The 21,988-nt window shown below is 39.5% G+C and overlaps 1 pseudogene; it reads right to left on the bottom strand.

The window, feature by feature from the left end:
• Window positions 1-414: 414 nt before the first annotated feature.
• On the bottom strand, window positions 415-466 carry LOC138397760 (U7 small nuclear RNA; annotated as a pseudogene).
• Window positions 467-21,988: the final 21,522 nt, after the last annotated feature.

Raw genomic sequence — 21,988 nt, 5'->3', positions numbered from 1 at the left:
TAAAAAAATGTGTATAAAACATTCAGAGAAATTGAGATGACACTGTGTTATGGGCTGAATTGAAGTCCTAATCCCAGTACCTCAGAATGTGACGATGTGGAGACAGGGCCTTGAAAGAGGTAATTAAGTTAAAATGGGCCTTTATCCAATTTGACTGATGTCTATAAGAAGAGATTAGCACACAGACATGTCCAGAGAAAAGATGTGAAGACACAATGAGAAGATGGCCATCTGCAAACTAAGGAGAGAGGCCCCAGAAGAAACCAACCCTGCCAGCAACTTGACCTCAGATTTCTAGTCCCCAGAATTGTGACAAAATAAATTTCTATTGAGTAAGCCACCTAGTCTGTGGTACTGGGTTATGGAAGCTCTAGCAAACTAATGCACGTTGTATTTCTTTTCTTTCTTCCCCCCATGGGAAAACTGGAAAACCTGCTAGACAAATTCTAAAAGAGCTGTAACACTGCACACTGTATTTCTCTAATGTGAACTGGATGCTTTGGAAAAGTCAGAGAGCAAATCTCATTCATGGAATTTAAAAATACAACTGCCAAAAAATATTTAAAATCTTAGAAGATAAAACAAGGAAATCTTATGAAATATGGAACAAAAAGACATTAAAGTGAAAAATAGGAAAGATAGTTAAGACATAAGGGATCATTCCAGAAAGTCAAAACTGACATTCAGAAAGAAAGAACAGCAAAATAATAGAAAAGTTAAATGGAGAAACAAGCTGTCTTCAAATTTAAAATGCCTGTAGACTTGCAGAGCAGGATGAGGGAAGGAAGGAAGGGAAGAAGGAAGGAAGGAAGGAAGGAATAAAAAACCTAGATGCATCACTGAGAATGTATAAAAAGAAAACCCTAAAAGCTTGTAGAAAGACAATTCAAACATAAACACACACACACACACACACACACACACACGCACACATACACACAGATCACCATCAAAGACATCTTCAAACATGTAAGGGTTTGGAAATTTTACTCCCAAAGCATCCTTTCTCAGAAAGGCATTTGAATATATTCTCCAGCAAAATGGAGAAATTGGAAATCTATGGGTCTAATCAAGGAGAGCAATGAAGGGAAGTGCCAGTATGGCATCTATTCAGCATGTTTAAGAGAGAAATACCTTCATTTGTTCAGTAAATATTTACTGTGCACCTACTACATGCCAGGCACTCTTCTGGGTGCCGGGGATATAGCAGAGAACAAGAAAGACACCATAATGCTTACATTTCAATGCCTGAGATAGAAAAGAAGTAAATAAGGCTGTGTGCAAGCTAATCATATGTAGTGATAAATGCCATGATGGAAAATAAAACAAGGAGAGGTATGCTTGTTCAGGTAGGGTGACCAAGGAAAGCCTCCAAGGGCAACACTTGCGCTGAGGCCTGAGTGAAATGAGGAACTAGGCCATAGGAAACACTGGGAGAAGTGTATTTCAAGAAGAGGAAGCAGCAAGTGCAAGGCCCAGCTGTAGAAATGAGCTTTGTGTGTTTCAAGAGTGAGAAGAAACACCAACCATGGCAGGAATGGTGTGAGTGACACAAGTGGTAGGAGATGATATCCGAGAAATAAGCAGGGGCCTTCTCTGCCATGTTGGCTGGGACGACATGTCATCGGAGGGTTTTGAGCAAGAGAATGCAGTGAGCAGAACAGTGAAGCAAGGAGGAGGAAAAGGGGGACTTCATGGACTAGAAGGCATGATTGGAATGATAGAATCTGTTAAGGATCAAGGCAAAGAATGAAAGAAAAAAATCGTAGGCCATTTCAAACTATAGGAAAAAAAGGTTCAAGAAAATCAATGTAATTGTAGCATGTTACGTGGCCCTCTACTGAAAAATATTTAACTCAACACAATAATATAAATAATTTTCATTGACTTTTAACTTCATATAATAAAAGCAAGATAGAGTTCATGTTTACATAGGAGGTAAGGAGAAGGGTGAGGCAGGAACAAAATAGGGAGTTGAGAGATCAAAATATCTATAAGGTTAATAGGACAAGAAATAGAAGTTTAATTATTCAAAATTTCAAAAGTAAGCAATAGACAAAACTAAAAATATTTAGTTAAATATACTCGCAAGAAAGGAGAAAGGTGAATATAGTGTTGGAAGGGAACTAAATTCTAAATTCTCAATAATCATAGCAGGAAGTCAATAGGTAATGTCTGAAGTTGATCAATCAATCAAAAATATCAGTATGAGCATATTATTTAGAAAAATGGAGGTAACCACCAGAATTATAAGTTCTGGCCCAGAGTTCTGAGAAGGAGCCAGAGATATAAAGAGAGGGGCAGAGAACTATTAATTGTTGTGAGAACTTGGGCCTTTACATTTTTTTAATAGCAGACATATTAGTTTGACTTCAAAAGCATTTTAGTTTAATGTAAATCAATAAATACCATTGTACCTGTAAAATGGGGATAATGAAAGTACCTGCCTCATATGGCTTTAAGGAGTAAATAAGTCAGTATTTGTAACATAGATAGAACAGTGACTGCACAGGGTTGGCATGAAATTCCTGTTTCTTTAACTAATAAAGCATGAGATGATTAGAAGTTAACAGAAAAGTGTTTCATCCAAATTTCTTTCTCCTGCAGGTATGAAATTCCATTATTAGAGAGTTTGTTGAAGGCTTTACAATCTTTTAGAATCCCCTGTGAAATAAGATTTCTCTGAGAAGAATGACATGTTAAATTCTTTTTTTTTTTTTTTTTTCCTCTTCCATTCCATTTTAACTTGCTTGAATTAACCAAATCTTTTCTAACCTTGATCCTTATCTGAACACAAAGACATCCTGGTTAGGCAGCTGAGATGGGGGAGGGGCTGGTTTGCCAGGAGATTAGAAAGCATCCAAAAGGGAAGTGGGAAGATCATTCAAAAGCTAACTAAGTAGGAGGACTCTAAGACAAACCACGGCACAATTTGGCCAAGAACCAGACTTTAACAAATAGTCTTGGCTCCTGTCTCCCCATGGCCCGTCCTATTCCTGTCTGTCTCACAGTGACACGTTGAAACCAGGATGGACCAGGGAATGTGTTCCAGGTTTGGCGCAGGCTCTGCGTATTTATTACCAGGCTGAGAAAACCACGTTGTTTCTGGGTCTGCCAGGGAGTCAAAACCCCAAGGACCGTGTTTCTCACATTTATTTTTGTTCTAGGCTCTCTGGCCACTGCAGTAGACTTGAATCCCAAAGGGTGGTCCCTGAACCAGTTCAGCCTCAAGGGTTTGGGAGGGGCTGTTTGTTTGGGCAGGAAGCAGCTCAGAGAAACTCAACCAGCTTTGGGGAGTGGTTGCCTTGGGAGACCTTTCAATCCCCTCGGAATGAGGCCTCTGGCTGGCTGACCTCCTCTACTGTTTCCACAAGAACAGTGTCTGCGTTTGAGTGGAAAGAACATGTGTACAAGTGAGGACTTGCCCCGGTTCAAGATGAGAGTTTCTGATCCACAGACAATCTGCTTTCGGAGTTGATGAAATGTGAAATGTGCCCTTTTATAGGAAGCTTTTTCAAGTTTCACTTTGAGAGAAACATGATACTCGAGGAAACTGGGCTGGCTTAAACAATCACCATCTATTTTTGCATTTAACATAAAGAAATCAGAAAATTTTAAAGCTAGCAGGGACTTATCATCTAATCCCTTTCCCTTTTTATATATGTGAGGAAGATCTGAAGGAGTTAAGTAATGTGAATAACATCACACACTCTCTGTTGAGTAACTGAGATTAAACTCAGGTGTACTGACTTTCAGGCTAGTAATTCAATTCATCATACACCATGTGTAACCTGGAAGGCATTTGGGAGAGATCATATGAGGCTTGGTGAAAACCTATTAGTATTTTTTTGTATGATATAATTATAAAAATACAAAAATAATTTCAGATGTGTAAAATTTTTAAAATTTCAATGAATTTAGGGGATACAAGTGGACTTTTGTTTTACGGATAAGTTGCATAGTGGTGAAGTCTGGGCTTTTAGTGTACCCATCACCCAAATAATGTACACCCAATGGGTAATTTTCCATCCCTTCCTCCCCTCTTCCCTTCAGAGTCTGTGATGTCTATTACGCTACTTTGCATGACCACACATAGCCATAGTTAGCCCTCACTTATAAGTGAGAACATGCAGTATTTGGTTTTCTGTTCCATTTTTTACTTAGGATCATGGTCTCCAGTTACAACCAAGTTGCTGCAAAAAAAAAAAAAAAAATGTTCTTTTTTATGGCTGAGTAGTATTCCATAGTATACATATGTGTGTGTGTGTGTGTGTGTGTGTGTATATATACCACATACCACATGGTCTTTATCTACTCATTGGTCAATGGGCACTTAGTTAATTTCATAACTTTGTCATTGTGAATTGTGCTGTGATATACATATGAGTGCAGGTATCTTTTTGATATAATGATTCCTTTTCCTTTGGGTAGATACCCAGTATTGGGATTGCAGGATCAAATGGTAGATCTAATTTTAGTTCTTTAAGAAATCTCCACACTGATTTCCATAGAGGCTATTCTAATTTACATTCCTACCAACAGTATATAAGCATTCCCTTTTCACCACATGCCAACATCTATTTTTTTTTGACTTTTTAATAATGGCCAATATGATTGAAGTGACATAGTATCTCATTGTGGTTTTAATTTGCATTTCTCTGATAATTAGTGATGTTGAGCACCTCTTCATACGTTTCTTGACCATTTGTATGTCTTCTTTCGAAAAATGTGTGTTCATGTCATTTGTTCACTTTTTAATGCGGTTGTTTGTTTTTGTTTTTTTCTTGCTGAGTTGTTTGAATTCCTTATAGATTCTGGATTTTAGTCCTTTGTTGGATGTATAGTTTACAAATATTTTTTCCCATTCTGTAGGTTGTCTGTTTACTCTTTTGCTATGCAGAAGCTTTTTAGTTTAATTAAGCCCCATTTGTTTGTTTTTGTTTTTGTTGCATTTGCTTTTGGGGGTTTAGTCATAAATTGTTTGCTTAGGTCTACGTTCAAAAGAGTTTTCCCTATATTTTCTTCTAGAATTTTTATGGTTTCAGATCTTACATGTAAGTTTTTTCCCTTTTGAGTTAATTTTTGTTTATGGTGACAGGTAGAGATCCATAGTCTTTCTTCTGCATATGGGTATCCAATTCAAATGTGTAAAATTTTTATTAGTTCTTAAATGGTTTAAAATTTTTTAAAGTCTATAAAAATTTAAAGCCATCTACATCTCATAGACACCGGTAACCTATGACATGCCCACTGAAAAACTCTACAAAAGCAACTCACCCTGGAAGTTGGTCAAGCACTCTGAAGTGGAATGTAACTGATGGGTAAAAAGAAGTATTTGACGTCTCCCTTGCAGCCCCATTCCTACCAAAACGATCAGGCTTGAATGTCTGGGAGTTGGTGAAGGCAAAAGAAACTCAGAGGCTTGGGACTGGCACTGGCCAGAGCAAACCAGTGTAACCCAGCATGGCCACTCTATCATGGGCCCCAGGATTCTAAATCCAGAGTTTCTGTGAGCTGGGAATAGAAAGGAAGGAGGGGAGGGGACAGGAAAGTTTGGGAGCAAACAGGAACTAGACACAGGACTGTGCTCAGCTTGAGATGAGCCCATTACTCTGTGACTATCTCAGCATGGGTGGTCTGTGGTCTAGGCTGTGAAGTGTATGCATCCTAAAATATGGAAATACTAATATGAGATCATACTTTGATAAAATGAGCACATGGAGAAAAACAAAGTGACTGAATGCTTAAAAGGGTAAACATAGGGATGGAGTGGGGAATGGGAAATGCCAGGGAAGAAAACAAACTTTTTCTTAATAGGGCAGTATTGTTGAAAACTAGGCTCTGCTACTCAATGCTTTTATCCCTCTCTCTGACTCATCACTTATGTATTTTTTTAGTTAATACATTTTTAATAGGCTTTATTTTTTAGAGCAGTTTTGGGTTCACAGCAAAACTGAGCAGAAAGTACAGAGAATTCCCATATACACTGTACCCTCATACAAGCACAGCCTCCCCCATTATCGACATTTAGCACCAGAGTGACATGTTTATTACTATTGACGAGCCTTATTGACATATCACCATCACCCAAAGTCCATAGTTTACATTACAGTTCACTCTTGGTGTTGTTCATTCCATGGGTTTTGAAAAATGTATGATGACATGTGTCCACCATTATAGTATCATACAAAATAGTTTCACTGCCTTGAATCTTTTGTGCTCTGCCTAGTCAGGCCTACCTCCCCCACTCCACCTCACCCCTCATCCCTGGCAACCACTGATCTTTATTGTGTCTCCATAACTTTTTACTTTTCCAAAACTTCACACAGTATGTAGCCTTTCAGATTGTCTTTTTTCACTTGGTAATATGCATTTAAGGTCTCTCCATGTCTTTTCATGGCTTGATAGCTCATTTCTTTTAGCACTGAACAATATTCCATTGTTTGGATGTACCAGAGTTTATCCATTCATCTTCTGAAGAACAACTTAATTGTTTCCAAGATTTGGCAATTATGAATAAAGATCTTGTTAACATCCATGTATAGGTTTTTGTGTGGACATAACTTTTCACCTCATTTAGGTAAATATCAAGGAACACAATTAGAACATAAGAGTATGATTAACTTTGTGAGAAACTGCCAAATTGTCTTCCAAAGTGGCTGTACCACTTTGCAGTCCCACTAACAATGAATGAATGTTCCTGTTACTACTCCACATCCTCATCAGCATTTGGTTTTGTCTGTGTTTTGTATTTTAGCCACTCTAATAGGTGTGTAATGGTATCTCATTGTTTGCATTTTTCTAATGACATACAATTTTGAGCATCTTTTCACATGCTTATGTGTCATTTGTATATTTTCTTTGGTAAGGTGTCTGTTAAGGTCTTTTGCTCATCTTTTTAATCAGATTGTTCATTTTCTAATTGTTGAGTTTTAGGAGTTCTTTGTATATTTTGGATAACAGTCCTTTATCAGATATATCTTTTGTAAATATTTTCTCCTATCTGTAGCTTGTCTTCTCATTCCCTTGCAGAGCAGAAGTTTTTAATTATTTTATTTTATTTTATTTTGAGACAGAATCTCACTCTGTTGCCCGGACTAGAGTGCCGTGGCATAAGCCTAGCTCACAGCAACTTCAAACTCCTGGGCTCAAGCGATCCTCCTGCCTCAGCCTCCCAAGTAGCTGTGACTACAGGCATGCGCCACCATGCCAGGCTAATTTTTTCTATACATTTTTAGTTATCCAGATAATTTCTTTCTATTTTTTTACTAGAGACGGGGTCTTGCTCTTGCTCAGGCTGGTCTCAAACTCCTGACCTCCAGTGAGCCTCCCACCTCAGTCTCCCAGAGTGCTAGGATTACAGGTGTGAGCCACCACGCCCGGCCAGAAGTTTTTAATTTTAATGATGTCTACCTTATCAATTATTCATCTCATGGATCATGATTTTAGTGTTGCATTTTAAAAATCATTGCCATACTCAAGATTTTTTCCTATGCTTTTGTCTAGGAGTTTTATAGTTTTGAATTTTACATTTAGGTCTGTGATCCATTATGAATTAATTTCTGTGAAGAATGTAAGGTCTGCGTCTAGATTAATTTTTTTTTACATGTGGATGTCCAGTTGTTCCAGCACCGTTTCTTGAAAAGGTCATCTTTTCTCTATTTTATTGCCTTTGCTCCTTTGTCAAAAATCAGTTGATTATATTTATGTGAGTTACATCTGACCTTCCTATTCTGTTCCATTCATCTATTCTTACACTAATATCATACCGTTTTGATTGCTGTAGCTTTATATAGTAAGTCTTGAAGTGAGATAGTGTCAGTCCTCCAACTTTGTTCTTCCTCAATGTTGTGTTGGTTATTCTGGGTCTTTTGCCTCTTCCTGTAAACTTTAGAATCAGTTTGTTCATATTCACAAAATGTATTTCTGGGATTTTGATTGGGATTGCATTGAGTCTGTAGATCAAGTTAGGAAGAACTGACATTTTGACCATATTAAGTCTTCCTACCCATGAACATGAAATATCTCTCCACTCATTTAGATTTTTTTCTTTCGTCAGAGTTTTACAGTTTTTATTATGTAGAGCTTGTGCATGTATTGTTAGTTTTATGCCTGAGTATTTCATTGTTGGGGGTGCTAATGTAAATGGTATTGTGTTTTTTATTTCAAATTTCACTTGTTCATTGTTGGTATATAAGAAAGCAATTGACTTTTATATATTGACCTTATATCCTGCACTAGTTCCAGGAGTTTAATTTGTTGATTCAGATATTCTAAATAGCCAGCTTTTAAGGTTTTATTACATCAGTGTTTTGTTTCCATTATTGTGGTTGGAGCAGCAGAGGTAGGGTAATGGGGGAGGGGGGGGTGTTGTCAACAGAGACAGTTTTTCCTCTGATACCCCAGACTGAACTGAGCAGAGCTAGAATTCAGACAAAGTTTACGTTCAGGTCAAGGCACCTGGAAGGGTGGCCAGTGGAAGGGAGAGAGAGTGGTGCAAAAGGTAATTTCTTTATCAATTTTTCATTTTTTTGTATCTGATTCTTGGCTATTGCTCCCCCACTCCCACCCTATCCAGTGTTTTCTTTGCCCAAACAGCCAGGGATGGTTGGAGATGTCTTTTCATTCTCAGGGCTCTGGACAATGCTTCCAAAATTTCTAATGGAGAGCTGGATGGTCCTCAAGTTTGCTCTTTTCCTGCTCTGTCAGCAGCTTGTGTATAGAGAGATACCCCTTCAGTGTAGCAATTGGGAGTGGGGGGATATCTCTGTTGCCTTATCCTACTCTCCACGTCCAACCTCCCAGCAGGCCTGGGCCAAGTTGAGCAGTCCCTGCAAGCAAATATCCTACAAATGTGCGTTCAACATTGGTTTGGTCAGTATAGGGAGAAACATTTTTTGAATCAATAAAAACTCAAAGTAGAAATAGACTTTCTCAGTAATTCACTTCCACAAGCCAAAGAACAAGAAATGTAGTGATTGGTTCCCATTTTTCTGAAGCTCATCTTCTTTCTTCAGTTTTGTTTGTTTGTAATTGTATGGCCCAGAAAACATTTTGAGAGGTATATGAAAGGGTGAGTAAAACAAACTACTCACTCTTAGGAAACAGCACCAGGCTACCCATTGTTGATTGAGAAATTTCAGTTGACCACTAGTACACGCGTGCATCTCAAAAATATTTATCTTACAGGGGCTGCTGCTAATGAAGAGTGTTGTTTTCCTTTCCTTTCGAGAACCGTCAAAGACAAAGTTACAACAAATATAATCAACTGATCTAATTGGCTTTTTTTTTGAGACAGAGTCTCACTCTGTTGCCCGGGGTAGAGTGCTGTGGTGTCAGCCTAGCTCACAGCAACCTCAAACTCCTGCGCTCAAGCAATCCTTCTGCCTCAGCCTCCCTCATAGCTGGGACTACAGGTATACACCACCATGCCCGGCTAATTTTTTCTGTATAATTTGAGTTGTCCAGCTAATTTCTTTCTATTTTTAGTAGAGACAGGGATCTTGCTCTTGCTCAGGCTGGTCTTGAACTCCTGACCTCGAGTGATCCTCCCACCTCCGCCTCCCAGAGTGCTAGGATTACAGGCATGAGCCACTGCACCTGGCCCCTAATTGGCTTTTATTCGTGATTCATGAATCAGGGCAGTATCTCCTCTAAAAATTTAGAAAAGGTGTTCTGATGAACTGAGCAGAGGAGATAGGCTTTATAGTCAGAAAAGAGCTGAAGAAGTAGAAATAAGGAATGAAAAGCAGATTGGTCATTTCAAAGTTACTTTCCTTATAGAGTTAAAGCAGAGAGGACTTCTCATGCCAGCTACAGCTGGTCTGTTTGGGGACTGGCTATTCCTTCTCTCTCCCTCTCTCTCTCTGTTTCTATGAAGACAGTAAACAATTTAGTTTTGGTTTGGTGACATGGGAACTTTAGCATGAGTCACTCCATTTTGGTTTGCTCTGTTGGGGCCTAGTGCAAGAGGTCAGTCCAAATTAATAGTCTCCTATAAATATATTTAACAGGACAGTGTCTACCTCAGTGAGACTAGAACCAATTGTCATTTCCACAGCTACATAAGGAGTAGATAGAAAAACTGGAATAACAGACACTGTTTTCCAGTTCACTCCAGTGACATGTTGTCATTGATTTGTTTTTGCCAATATTACTTTAGCATCCTTTTAAAGTGACTCCTCCCTCACCCATCTCCTCCCACATCTGCCCATGGGCCGAACTTTTTAATCTAGCTCAGAAACTTTGGTCCCACCTAAGCTAGTCACATAGTTTCTGCCTGAAGTACTCTGCCTTGGCTCACTAGCTTGAGGTTGACAACTTACTCCTGAATAATTTAACTCTGTTCTTGGAACAGAACCATCTTCAGACTTAACTTTCACTGCTGAGGGTGGGAGGAATAAAGGTGTTGCAGACTCACTGTGTAATTGACTACAGGGTACATTGACCCTTTGCTTCCTCTCTGACAGCCAGGGCTTTTTCCCAGTCTGGCGTGTGGGCATAATGCGACCCCAGCTCAGTCTCTAGTCTTCACAGCCCCCACCTTTACTCACTTGAGTGTGATGATCTGATCTGGATGTTTTGCTTTTGTCAGAAGGGTATGGGGATATGAAAAGAAGAGACAAAATTGATTTATACTGTACTTCTACACTGACCCATTGCAGCAATATCAACATTAATTCAATTTAAAATTCCACATTTCTACAAGTACATTTGGCAATATTGTTTTGGGAGGTAATTTGAAATATGTATCAAAACCTTAAGAATATCTGTATTAGTCAAGAGCCTTGGTTGCCAAAGACAGAAAGCCAGCTCAAATTATTTTAAGTAAAAAGGGAAATCTACTAGGTCAAGTAGTTGGACTAATCCAGGAGAGAGCATATTGCTGGAACCAGGAGGTCAAATCTATCCTCCAACATGATATTTATGTTTGTCGCTCCATAGCCCAGCTCTGCTTTCTTCTGTGTTGGCATCAAGATGGTCCTCGTTGGTCCCAATCTTAAATGATCTTTGGTACCACTTAAGAATTCCAAAAGGAAAGAGATGTTTTTATCCAAGAATCATTATCAGACTGATTGGCCCCACTCCTGGACCAGGCACTGTGTCTGGGGTGATAGGAGACAGGACACTCTGATCCCAGCATGGATGAGAAGTCCCACCAGGTGAGGGAGAGACAGTTCCTAAAAGGAAATGAGAGAGTAGGGCAGGAGGCCAGTTCTAGCATCTGAAAAAGGGAAGAGATTCCGGGCAGGCAGAAACAAGTGACATCAAAATACAATGTTCATCCTCTTCTTCCAGTATTTACCCTTAGGAAATAATCCGGGGTGTGAGAGAGTTACAACATGATGACTCACAGAATTTTTGATAACAATCAAAATCCAGAAAGAATTGAAATGTTCCATAATAAGGGATTTGTTGAATAAATAGGTACATGGATTCAACAGAACACTGCGTGGCCTTTGAAAACTGTGTTGTAGAGGAAAACTCAATGGTGTGAAAAAAAGTTCAAGGGATCTTGTAGGGCATAACAACAGTACGCAGAGCATGGTCCCCATTAATTATTTACATGTGGGTGTCGGGTGTGGGTGTACACAAAAAACTTGTATTAATACATACATATGCCTTTCTTGCACATTTTACACATATTATACATATTTTATCTATATAAAACATAACATATAAATATTATGAATGATTGAAAGAATATACTTTATAATGTTGATTACTTTTAGTTGGTGAAATTAGAAGTCATTTCAATCATTCTGGTACTCTTCTCTATTTTCTACAATGAATGTATCTTTTTTAAAATTAAAAACGTTATTGAAAAAAACTTTAATTCCTCACTGCCCATTTAAAACTGATCATGCTATTTCTCTCTGTGAGAAAAGGAGCTGGAATGGAGGTCCTAATTACTGGTAAATAGCAAACTTTGCTTAGACTTTAAAGAAACTAATTAGGAGAATAAATTATTCACCAGTTTTTTAAGATTAGCTAAGACCCAAATGTATTCTCCATTATGTCGTATTTCCATATTTTGAGGCTTTATTTGTATGCACACTACTGACTCTTTCAGAATTAAACAGCCAGCCAGCGCCATGCTGAAAGTACAGACCCAGATATCAGCCCAGGGAGAGACCCAGGTTATCCTTTCCAAACTTCATAATTACTCCTGAATGTATCTGTGGAAAGCTAAATGCATTCCTGCTAGAGACGGGGAACTTTTCTCAATGGTGTTAGTAATATTCAGATTAGAGGAAACTACTTCAGCAAAATAGAGAACCATAAACATCCTACATGACCAAACCTAAATCGCTTACTCCACTTGTTTCAGTTTTCCTTGGAGAACTCCCTTTTGGAATGAGATTTTGCATCACCCAAAGAGCCTCTGCATCATCCAACCTCAGAAAAGAGGACGGAATAATTGGTCTCTCCCCAGTTTACAAGCCAAATGTCAATGAGCCAAATCTTCATAAGCCCAACGGGGAAAATCTTAATTATGCCAGCGACTTCTAGAGAAGTACAAAATTTAGGAGCAAGGATGAAAAGCAACACTCTTGTTCACTTATTTCTACCATTACCTGTGTCCACCATATCACTTGTGAGCTCGCCCCATTGCTCTCTGAATTACCCAATGTGACAGGTAACTTGATGGCATGGAAGACGGACTGCCAGCGTGCTCTCTACTGAAGGCGACATTGCTGTTTCTTGACACGCTTCCACCATGGGACATAACCACTAACAGCTTGTCAACAAATGGTCCCCCTTTCTCTTTTTTTTCCTTTTATCTCATTTGTATTACAAAGGACAGTCCCCCTCTCTCTGGCAAGACTGCTCTTGTCTCCTGAGTAGGAAGCATCACAAAGGGTGTCAGATACAACAGTGGTCCACACAATATCCTTTCTCTTCTTTACTAACAGAACTCCAAATTTCTTTGGGATAGCAATGTGCCCAACTTAAAAATCACATTTCCCAGGGTGGCATATATAGAGATGTGCCACTCAGATCCCCTTGTCACCCACTGTGCGGAGTGTGGTTAGCTGACGGCCTCCAGTGTTTAACACCTGGCAACTTTCAAGTTGAGGTCACGTTTTTCTAGGGGCAGCCCCCAGCCAATAACCAAGCAAGATGCAAGTACAAAGGCCTACCTGTTTCCACCCCACACAGGACTCCCCTGATAGGCGGTCTTTGCTTTGAAGCTGCACGTTGAGCAGGCAGAGACTTTGTCAGGTCTGCAGCAAGGAATGATGGCTCCCCTTGCCCAATTCTGCTTCCTGCTGCCTTCACAAGTGTTACTCCCCATTAAACCTTTTGCACTCCTCACTCTATCTCAAGCATCTGCTTCCTGAAAAACGCAGCTGGTGACACCCAGCTGTTGTTGTGACTTTGGCAGCCATATAACACAGTTCTGGCCCGTGAGATATAAGTGGAGTTGCTGGGTGGGATTCTAGGAAAGCTCTTTAATTGGAAACAGTCTCTGCTGACATGCACCTTTTTGCTGTTTGCATTTTCCCTTCCTTTTACCTGGAATACAGATGCATTTTAAGGAGTGGAGCAGGCCGGGCGTGGTGGCTCACGCCAGTAATCCTAGCACTCTGGGAGGCCGAGGCGGGAGGATCGCTCGAGGTCAGGAGATTGAGACCAGCCTGAGCAAGAGCGAGACCCTGTCTCTACTAAAAATAGACAGAAATGATCTGGACAGCTAAAAATATACATAGAAAAAAATTAGCCGGGCATGGTGGCACATGCCTGTAGTCCCAGCTACTCGGGAGACTGAGGTGGAAGGATGGCTTGAACCCAGGAGTTTGAGGTTGCTGTGAGCTAGGCTGATGCCACGGCACTCACTCTAGCCCGGGCAACACAGTGAGACTCTGTCTCAAAAAAAAAAAAGGAGGGGGGGTGGAGCAGCCATCTTGTGACAATGAGGTAACAAGCACAAGGTCTAAAACCACATGCTAAGGATAGCAGAATAGAAACCTGGAAGACGCCTGAATCCTGGAAGGCATTGTGAAGGACTGTCTACCTCTAGATTTCTTATTTTGTGCAACAAATAACCCCCTTACTTGTTTAAGCCTCAAGGTCAAGTTTTACAGTGGAATGCAAACCTAACTAATGCACAGGACATAGAAAAATATTCATGATATGTTGTTATGCAAAAGTTGCAGGTTACAGTGGAGTGTGCAAAGCATGGTCCAGTTATTTATCTATGTGGGTATATACATACATACATAAATACACATTTTATCTATGTTTTTATACATATTATACACATTTTATCTATATAAAGATAAAAGATGTGCTTAAGAAGAGGAGCAGGAAGTGATACTTATCCAGCCAAGTGGGCTAAATCGACCTCCTGTAGTAAAGGGGTCGTGAGTGACATCCAGCTCACCCCCTTCTCCTTGTCCCATAATGGTTTGATTCACAAAGAATAAAACAATCAGCGTGTGAATTTTTTTTGTACGAGGAGCAAGGCAAATTCATAAATATGAATTGTATGATACATGTATTGATTTGCCCAGGAAACTACAAAACAAAATGTATAATTTAAGCAAAAGAGATTCTTTTTCTAGTAGAGTAGAAGAATTTCAAATTTCTACCTTGTTATCATCTGGACTTCCCAATGAGAAATGAGATACCCAACCTTTAAATTACTGAATAAGGGAAACCAGGCAGTTACGCATGCATGGGGTAGGAAAAAGAATTTTTCGAACTAGAATTCAGAAAATCTGCATTGGAGCCAGGCATGGTGGCTCACACCCGTAATCCCAGAGACTCAGGAGGCCAAAGCAGGAGGACTTCTTGAGGCCAGGAGTTTGAAACCAGCCTGTGCAACATAGCAAGACCCTATCTCTAAAAAACAAAAAAAAATTACCTGGGCATGGTGGTGCGTGCCTGTAGTCCCAGCTGCTTGGGAGGCTGAGGCAGGATTACTTGAGCCCAGGAGTTTGAGGTTACAGCGAGCTATGATCAAGCCATTGCACTCCAGCCTGGGTGACAGAGCAAGACCCCATCTATTAAAAAAAAAAAAAAGAAAAAATCTGAATTGTAGACCTAGTGTACTAGTAACTTCATCTATCATCTGTAAAGGGGGTAGTATGACTTGTCTTACTTCCTTCACAGGGTGTTGTGAAAATCAAATAAGATAATTACTATAATATGCTATACAAATGTAAACTAATAATAAAACAACAACAACTAAGGCTGTCTGCATGCCAGGCACTGTGCTATTAATACATACTTTATCGATTTTTAACTCATTCAATTCTATAAACTATCCAGTGGGATTATGTGATGTGATTATGAGGCCCAAAACACTAGGCCCTGAATGCTGAGGTCAATTCTCCCTGATGTGTGCATTTTATGGGTGGCCGTATTTATTATTAACAAATATGATGCATTAGTATTTGCATATGTGAATGAATAACAGCAAGTGTGTTCAATTATGATCCAGTTGAACACTGAGCCACTTCTATTTTTTGTGCTTCTTTTTAAGAAAAGAAGGAAGACATGTGAGTAAGGAAGACTTTAGAAGGGAGAAGGACCTTCTTTTACCTGTTCCTCATGTGTTAGCCCAAAGAAGAGGGAACCTCTCCTACCTGTCCTCTCTCCATTTGCCCCTTTTTATGTTCCTCCTCCTAGAAGTGACTGAGATGACTGTTTAGAGTTGGGGACATTCATCAGGCCAGTTTCACTGGTGGTGTCCCGTAGACCTATATTGAAGGCTAAAGGTCAGTGCCCGTGACTGTCTTGTCCTCTCATTCACTTTGGAGGCCAGGTCCCAGGCTCTGTTTCACTCCCTGGAGGAGTGGCAAGCATACGTGAGTACCTAAGTGGACTCAGGTTGTGTTGTGAAGGCCCTGCGTGTGTCTTCATAGCAGCATGCTGAATATGCAGGTACCAAGATCTACTAACCAGAGTGTAAAGTGGGAATCCCCACGGCAGGCTCTGCCAGACTCAAAGTTCAGTCTCTCACTCTGCAGTTTATCATAGCCTTACATTGTGGGGCATGTGTGGCTACTGCCTGGATTAAGTCTGTATCCTTTCCATTTGCCTAGTTATCTTTTCATGTATGTTCCTAGAAGAGGGTTAGTGACATGCTAATCCCCTAAAAGAAACCCAAACATTAAGTTATGAAACATTGTTTCCTTTGCTAGAATGGAACTGTATGTTCTTCTATGTCTCCAGGTGTGACATAGGATTTGACTGGCTTAAAAAATGCTTGTTGGATGCATTAGTAAAGAAAGTATGTTGTTGTTGTTTAAGTTGTTAAGTAGAGTTTAAAAGAAAATTTGGAAAGCAGGACAGGTTTCCAGAAAGATGAGAAGGTAAACTTAGCTTAGGCTGAACAAGGAAGGATATAGACTTTCATAGAGCTAAGCCAAAGTAGCCTGGACTGAAAAAAATGCTGGATTTTGAAGCTAACAGAAGTATACACACTGAATGGCCAGAGTCAGACAGAAGGGCAAAAGTCCTCAGGCAGTAGCAGAAATGAAAATTAGCTGTCAACAGGTAGGCTGCTCTCCTACACACTTCCCGACTGGTAGGTCTTGAAATATCCACGACTTGCCTCCTGGCATTATCCTCAGAACTGCAGTTAAGATACCTATCAATACCATATATTTTATTATACATATCACAAAGCATGTGATAGCTTACACTTCTTAAAACGTACGTGAAAGATGGAGGCAGTCCCTACTTTTAAAAAATATTGTTTAGGCTGGGCGCAGTGGCTCACCCCTGTAGTCTTAGCACTCTGGGAGGCCAAGGTCGGAGGATCACTTGAGGTCAGGAGTTGGAGACCAGCCTGAGCAAGAGCGAGACCCTGTCTCTACAAAAAATAGAAAAAATGAGCTGGGTGTGATGGCACAACCCTGTAGTCCCAGCTACTTGGGAGGCTGAGGCAGGATGATCACTTGAGGCCAGGAGGGTGAGGTTGCAGTGAGCTATGATGATGCCACTGCACTCTATCTCTGACAACAGAGTGAGACTGTGTCTCAAAAAAAAAAATTGTTTAGTGAGTTAATCGAATTTTTATCAAAACAGTACATGTACAGTTAAAAACAATTAAATAGTTTAAAAAAGCTTAAAATGAAAAATAGCAGTTCCTGCTTCACCATTCACCAATCCCCAGAATATGTCATTACAGTCAACTCTTTTCATTTTTTATTTATTTCTTTTGGCATATCTCTAAATAATATGCTTATATTTCTATTTCTTGATTTACCAGTTTTAGAAATATATTAATTTACTTTTTTTTTTTTTTTTTTTTTGAGACAGAGTCTCGCTCTGTTGCCCGGGCTAGAGTGAATGCCATGGCGTCAACCTAGCTCACAGCAACCTCAAACTCCTGGGCTTAAGCGATCCTACTGTCTCAGCCTCCCGAGTAGCTAGGACTACAGGCATGCGCCACCATGCCTGGCTAATTTTTTCTCTATATATTTTTAGTTGGCCAGATAATTTGTTTCTATTTTTTAGTAGAGACGGGGTCTCGCTCTTACTCAGACTGGTCTCGAACTCCTGACCTTGAGTGATCCACCCGCCTCGGCCTCCCAGAGTGCTAGGATTACAGGTGTCAGCCACCACGCCCGGCCTCTATTAATTTACTTTTATAAAAGATAAAGCTCTAACTCTACTTCCACAATGTCATTCACTCAATAGAGTTACGTCACAATTTTGCGGTTAATCAATAGTATTATTATAACTATGTGATTATTGTTTACTATTGAGGTAAGTGATATATTATGATTATGGTTATGGGTTTTTTGTTTTATATCTCTTTATTTTTCCTCGAGTTAACCACTGCCTCATTTTTTCATTGGTTTAATTTTCAAGTTCATAATCCTTAATTTTTCCTATCAATTTACTGTACTTCTAGCAATAGTTATTTTCCAAATGCCAAACATATCGGTTATTCAATCAAATGCACTTTTTTCCTGAAGACCCCTATTCTGGAGCCCCCAGACCCCTCTTCCAATCTTGGCTGGTCTTTGGGCACAGGCTGACAATGAGGGACTTCATTTTGCCATTTTCTTATGTTGGATCTTCTATTTCCTAGATCTAGTTTCTCAGTTATATTAACTTAATGAATCTATACTTCTCACGGATATCAGCATTCTCAGTTTACTGTTTTCTATTCATTTTTATCAAATAAAAAGGGCAAAGTACAATTAAAATGTTCTCAAAACCACATAAACTACTGATTAACAGAAATAACTGTGCCATAGCACTCATCAACACACAGTGCTACCCTGAAAATTCGTCATTCCTCAGCCAGATTCAGTGTGGGAAAGGTAAAACATCACAGAGATGTACAGATAGTAAAAAGTACTGTTGGGATTGTATTAAGGTATAATAACTGTGAGCTCTAGATAAACTCCTCATTCAGTGCCTCTTCAAACTATTATCTTAAATATATTTCCTTAACGTTTTGTTTTTTGCAATTGAAGGGCTAAATTGACCTTCTTTTGTATGCTTTGTTTCTTCATGTTTTTAACTGCTATTCCATCCTCTTCTTTAAACTCCCCCGAAACAAAACTCTATTGGACAATAATGTTAGTGATTCAAGTTAAATTTTTTCTGAAAAGTCCACTGGGCAATAGTAAACAGCATTTCATTTAGAAGAAAAGAAAAAAGAAAGTTTATTAGCTACATCTCCTCTTTTAAAATCTCTAATGTTGACCTTAAATCCATTTTCTCTCTCTAGCCTTAAGTCTTCCTGACAGCTATCCCTACCTCCCTGGGTCTCTCCCCTCCTCCCTCCCAGAGTCTCTCTTATGCCAAATACTTTAGCTCTGTACCAGCCTCTTGTTCCAAACTTGCACAACAGCCGTTTGTTACTACTTAGGCCAGTATGCCAAAGGCCCTTAGATTGATCCTCTCCCTAATTAATTAGGATCCATTTTCCTTAGAAGTCAGTGAGGGATTATTAATAATGAACTTTCCTCTTACATGTTTAAATTCAAAATAATGGATTATTATATATACAAAAATAAGACTTGGATTAATTTCAATTTTTCCACTTACGAAATAAGGAAATGCATGTACATAAATCTACATTTACCGGCACCAAATTTCCAGTTCTTTTCAGGTATGTTTTGTGCCACTTTTCGATTTATGCCTGGGCAGCTGGCTGAGTAATCCAACAAAGGTAGTTGAAAGTAGAACAAGTGAAATCAGGACCATCATGGAGTCTTCTGGAAAAAGGCAAGTCAAAATAGAGCACAGCTGGGGATGGGGTTTGGGGGTAGAAAGCAGAATAGCATCCAGTGTTTGGTTTTCTGAACTGCAAAGAACTATGGGCTTTCAGACTAGAGTCTTAGGCAGAGAGTAGACTATGGAGGGTCTTGGGGCCAAACTGAGGCACTTTTGGTTTGTATCAATAAAGCAACAAATTCCAGTGAGAAGTCAAAGACTTATATTGACATGTAGAGAATGGAAAGAATTGTGAAAAAGAAGGAAGAAAAAAGCAAGAGGAGAGAAGAAAAGAAAAAAAGAAATAAGAGTCTTAAGAGTTAAAAGAAATCTTGGCATTGATTTATTTAGCCTCACCTCCTGCTCAGTGCTGAAATCCTTTCTTCAAATCCAGTACTCAAGGTTCTAGATCCCAGAGTTCTTTTTTTTTTTTTTTTTTTTTATTCTTTTTTTTTTTTGTTGAGACAGAGTCTCACTTTGTTGCCCAGGCTAGAGTGAGTGCCGTGGCGTCAGCTTAGCTCACAGCAACCTCAGACTCCTGGGCTTAAGCGATCCTACTGCCTCAGCCTCCCAAGTAGCTGGGACTACAGGCATGCGCCACTATGCCCGGCTAATTTTTTCTATGTAGATTTTTAGTTGTCCATATAATGTCTTTCTATTTTTAGTAGAGACGGGGTCTCGCTCAGGCTGGTCTCGAACTCCTGACCTTGAGCAATCCACCCGCCTCGGCCTCCCAGAGTGCTAGGATTACAGGCGTGAGCCACCGCGCCCGGCCGATCCCAGAGTTCTTATTTTAATTTTTTATTTTGAGATGATTGTAGGTTCACCTGAAGTTGTAAGAAATAATACAGAGAGATTTTGTATATTATTTATCCAGTTTCCCCCAATGGTAACATCTTACATCACCACAGTACACTATCACAGCCAGAAAATGGATACTGGTGCAATCCATCAACTTCATTCAGATTTCACTAGCTTTACAGGTACTCATTTTTGTATGTATGTGTATTTAGTTCCTTGCAATTTTATCACATGCGTAGATTTGTGTTTCCACCACCACAGACAAGACAGAAAACCGTCGCATCACAAGGATCCCTCGTGCTTACCCATTACAGCCCCAGATGCCTCCTTCCCTGTGCCAACTGCCCTAATTCCTAGCAACTACTAATCTGTCCTCCAGCTCTAGAATTTTGTCACTTTAGTGATATTGTATAAATGGAATCATGCAGTACGTAACCTTTTGAGATTGGCCTTTTCCACACAATATAATTCCCTGATAATCCATCAAAGTTGTTGTATTTATTAATATTCCATTCTTTTTTATGTCTTAGCAGTGTTCCATGGTATCAGTTTATTGTGAATAAAGCTGCTATGGGGTGAAAGGAGAGATAAGGAAAGGTTTGTTAAAGGATACAAAATCCTAGATAGGAGGAATAAGTTCTAGTGTTCTATACCACTGTAGGATAACTATAGTTAACAGTAATATATAGTTTATATAGCTGGAGGGAGAATGTTGAATGTTCCTAGCACAAAGAAATAATAAATATTTGAGATGATAGATATGCTAATTACCCTGATCTGATCACCATACATTATATGTATCGAAACAGCACTATGTACCCCAAGAATATATACAACTATCGTTTGTCAATTTAAAAGAAATAATTTTTTAAAAAAGCACTATGAACACTCATGCAGAGGTTTTTGTGTGAATGTAAGTTTTCATTTCTCTGGAGTAAATGCCCAGAAATCCAATGTGTCCTGTCATAGTTGCATGTTTAGTTTTTTAAGGAATTGCCAAGCAAATTTCCATAGTGATAATACTGTTTTACAATCTCATCAGCAACATGTGAGTGACTCAGTTTCAATATACAGACTTTTAAAACAAGAAAGACTTTTTTAAAAACAAAATACAAAAGCTTAGTGCAGACTGAGGATTGCCTGTCATCAGCATCATTGCCTTGCTGTTCTGTAATGGAGAACAGAAGCCAAGAATTCTATTTCCTAGAATCCCCTTCCCCATATGGTTCCAGGGTAACATCTGCAAATGAGAAACATTCAAGTGAGCTGTGGAAGGTACAAGACAAGGTGAAGTTATCACTCTGTAGAGATACGTGGCCTGACCCTAGACCTGAAGTTCTCAGAAGTCTCTGGATGAACCAACCCCTGGGAATTAGCACTGTGGCTGCTAAGATAGCCACAGTGATAGTGCAGGCTGTGATGTCTTGTGGGGGCTTCCCACAGGTTCTTGGCTTTATTATTATCATTATTATTTTTTTTTTTTTTGAGACAGAGTCTCGTTCTGTTGCCCGGGCTAGAGTGCTGTGGCGTCAGCCTAGCTCACAGCAACCTCAAACTCCTGGGCTTAAGCGATCCTCCTCCTCAGCCTCCTGAGTAGCTGGGACTACAGGCATGCGCCACCATGCCCGGCTAATTTTTGCTGTATATATTTTTAGTTGTCCATATAATTTCTTTCTACTTTTAGTAGAGACGGGGTCTCACTCTTGCTCAGGCTGGTCTCGAACTCCTGACCTCGAGTGATCCACCTGCCTTGGCCTCCCAGAGTGCTAGGATTACAGGTGTGAGCCACCTTGCCCGGCCTACATAACCTATTTAAATTTAATATATCATGAACATCTTTGCACATCAGCATGTAGGTCAACCTCATTCTTTAATAGCCACATAATTCTCCACTGTATGGATGTACCACAATTTATTTTCCAATTTCTTATTGAAATACATATATATGTTTACACAATCCTTTAAAATAAATATGTATATAAAATACACACTATAT

The sequence above is a fragment of the Eulemur rufifrons genome, chromosome 16 (genome assembly GCF_041146395.1).
Source record: "Eulemur rufifrons isolate Redbay chromosome 16, OSU_ERuf_1, whole genome shotgun sequence".
Classification (NCBI taxonomy): Eukaryota; Metazoa; Chordata; class Mammalia; order Primates; family Lemuridae; genus Eulemur; species Eulemur rufifrons.
This window is presented reverse-complemented; position numbering and strand designations above follow the sequence as displayed.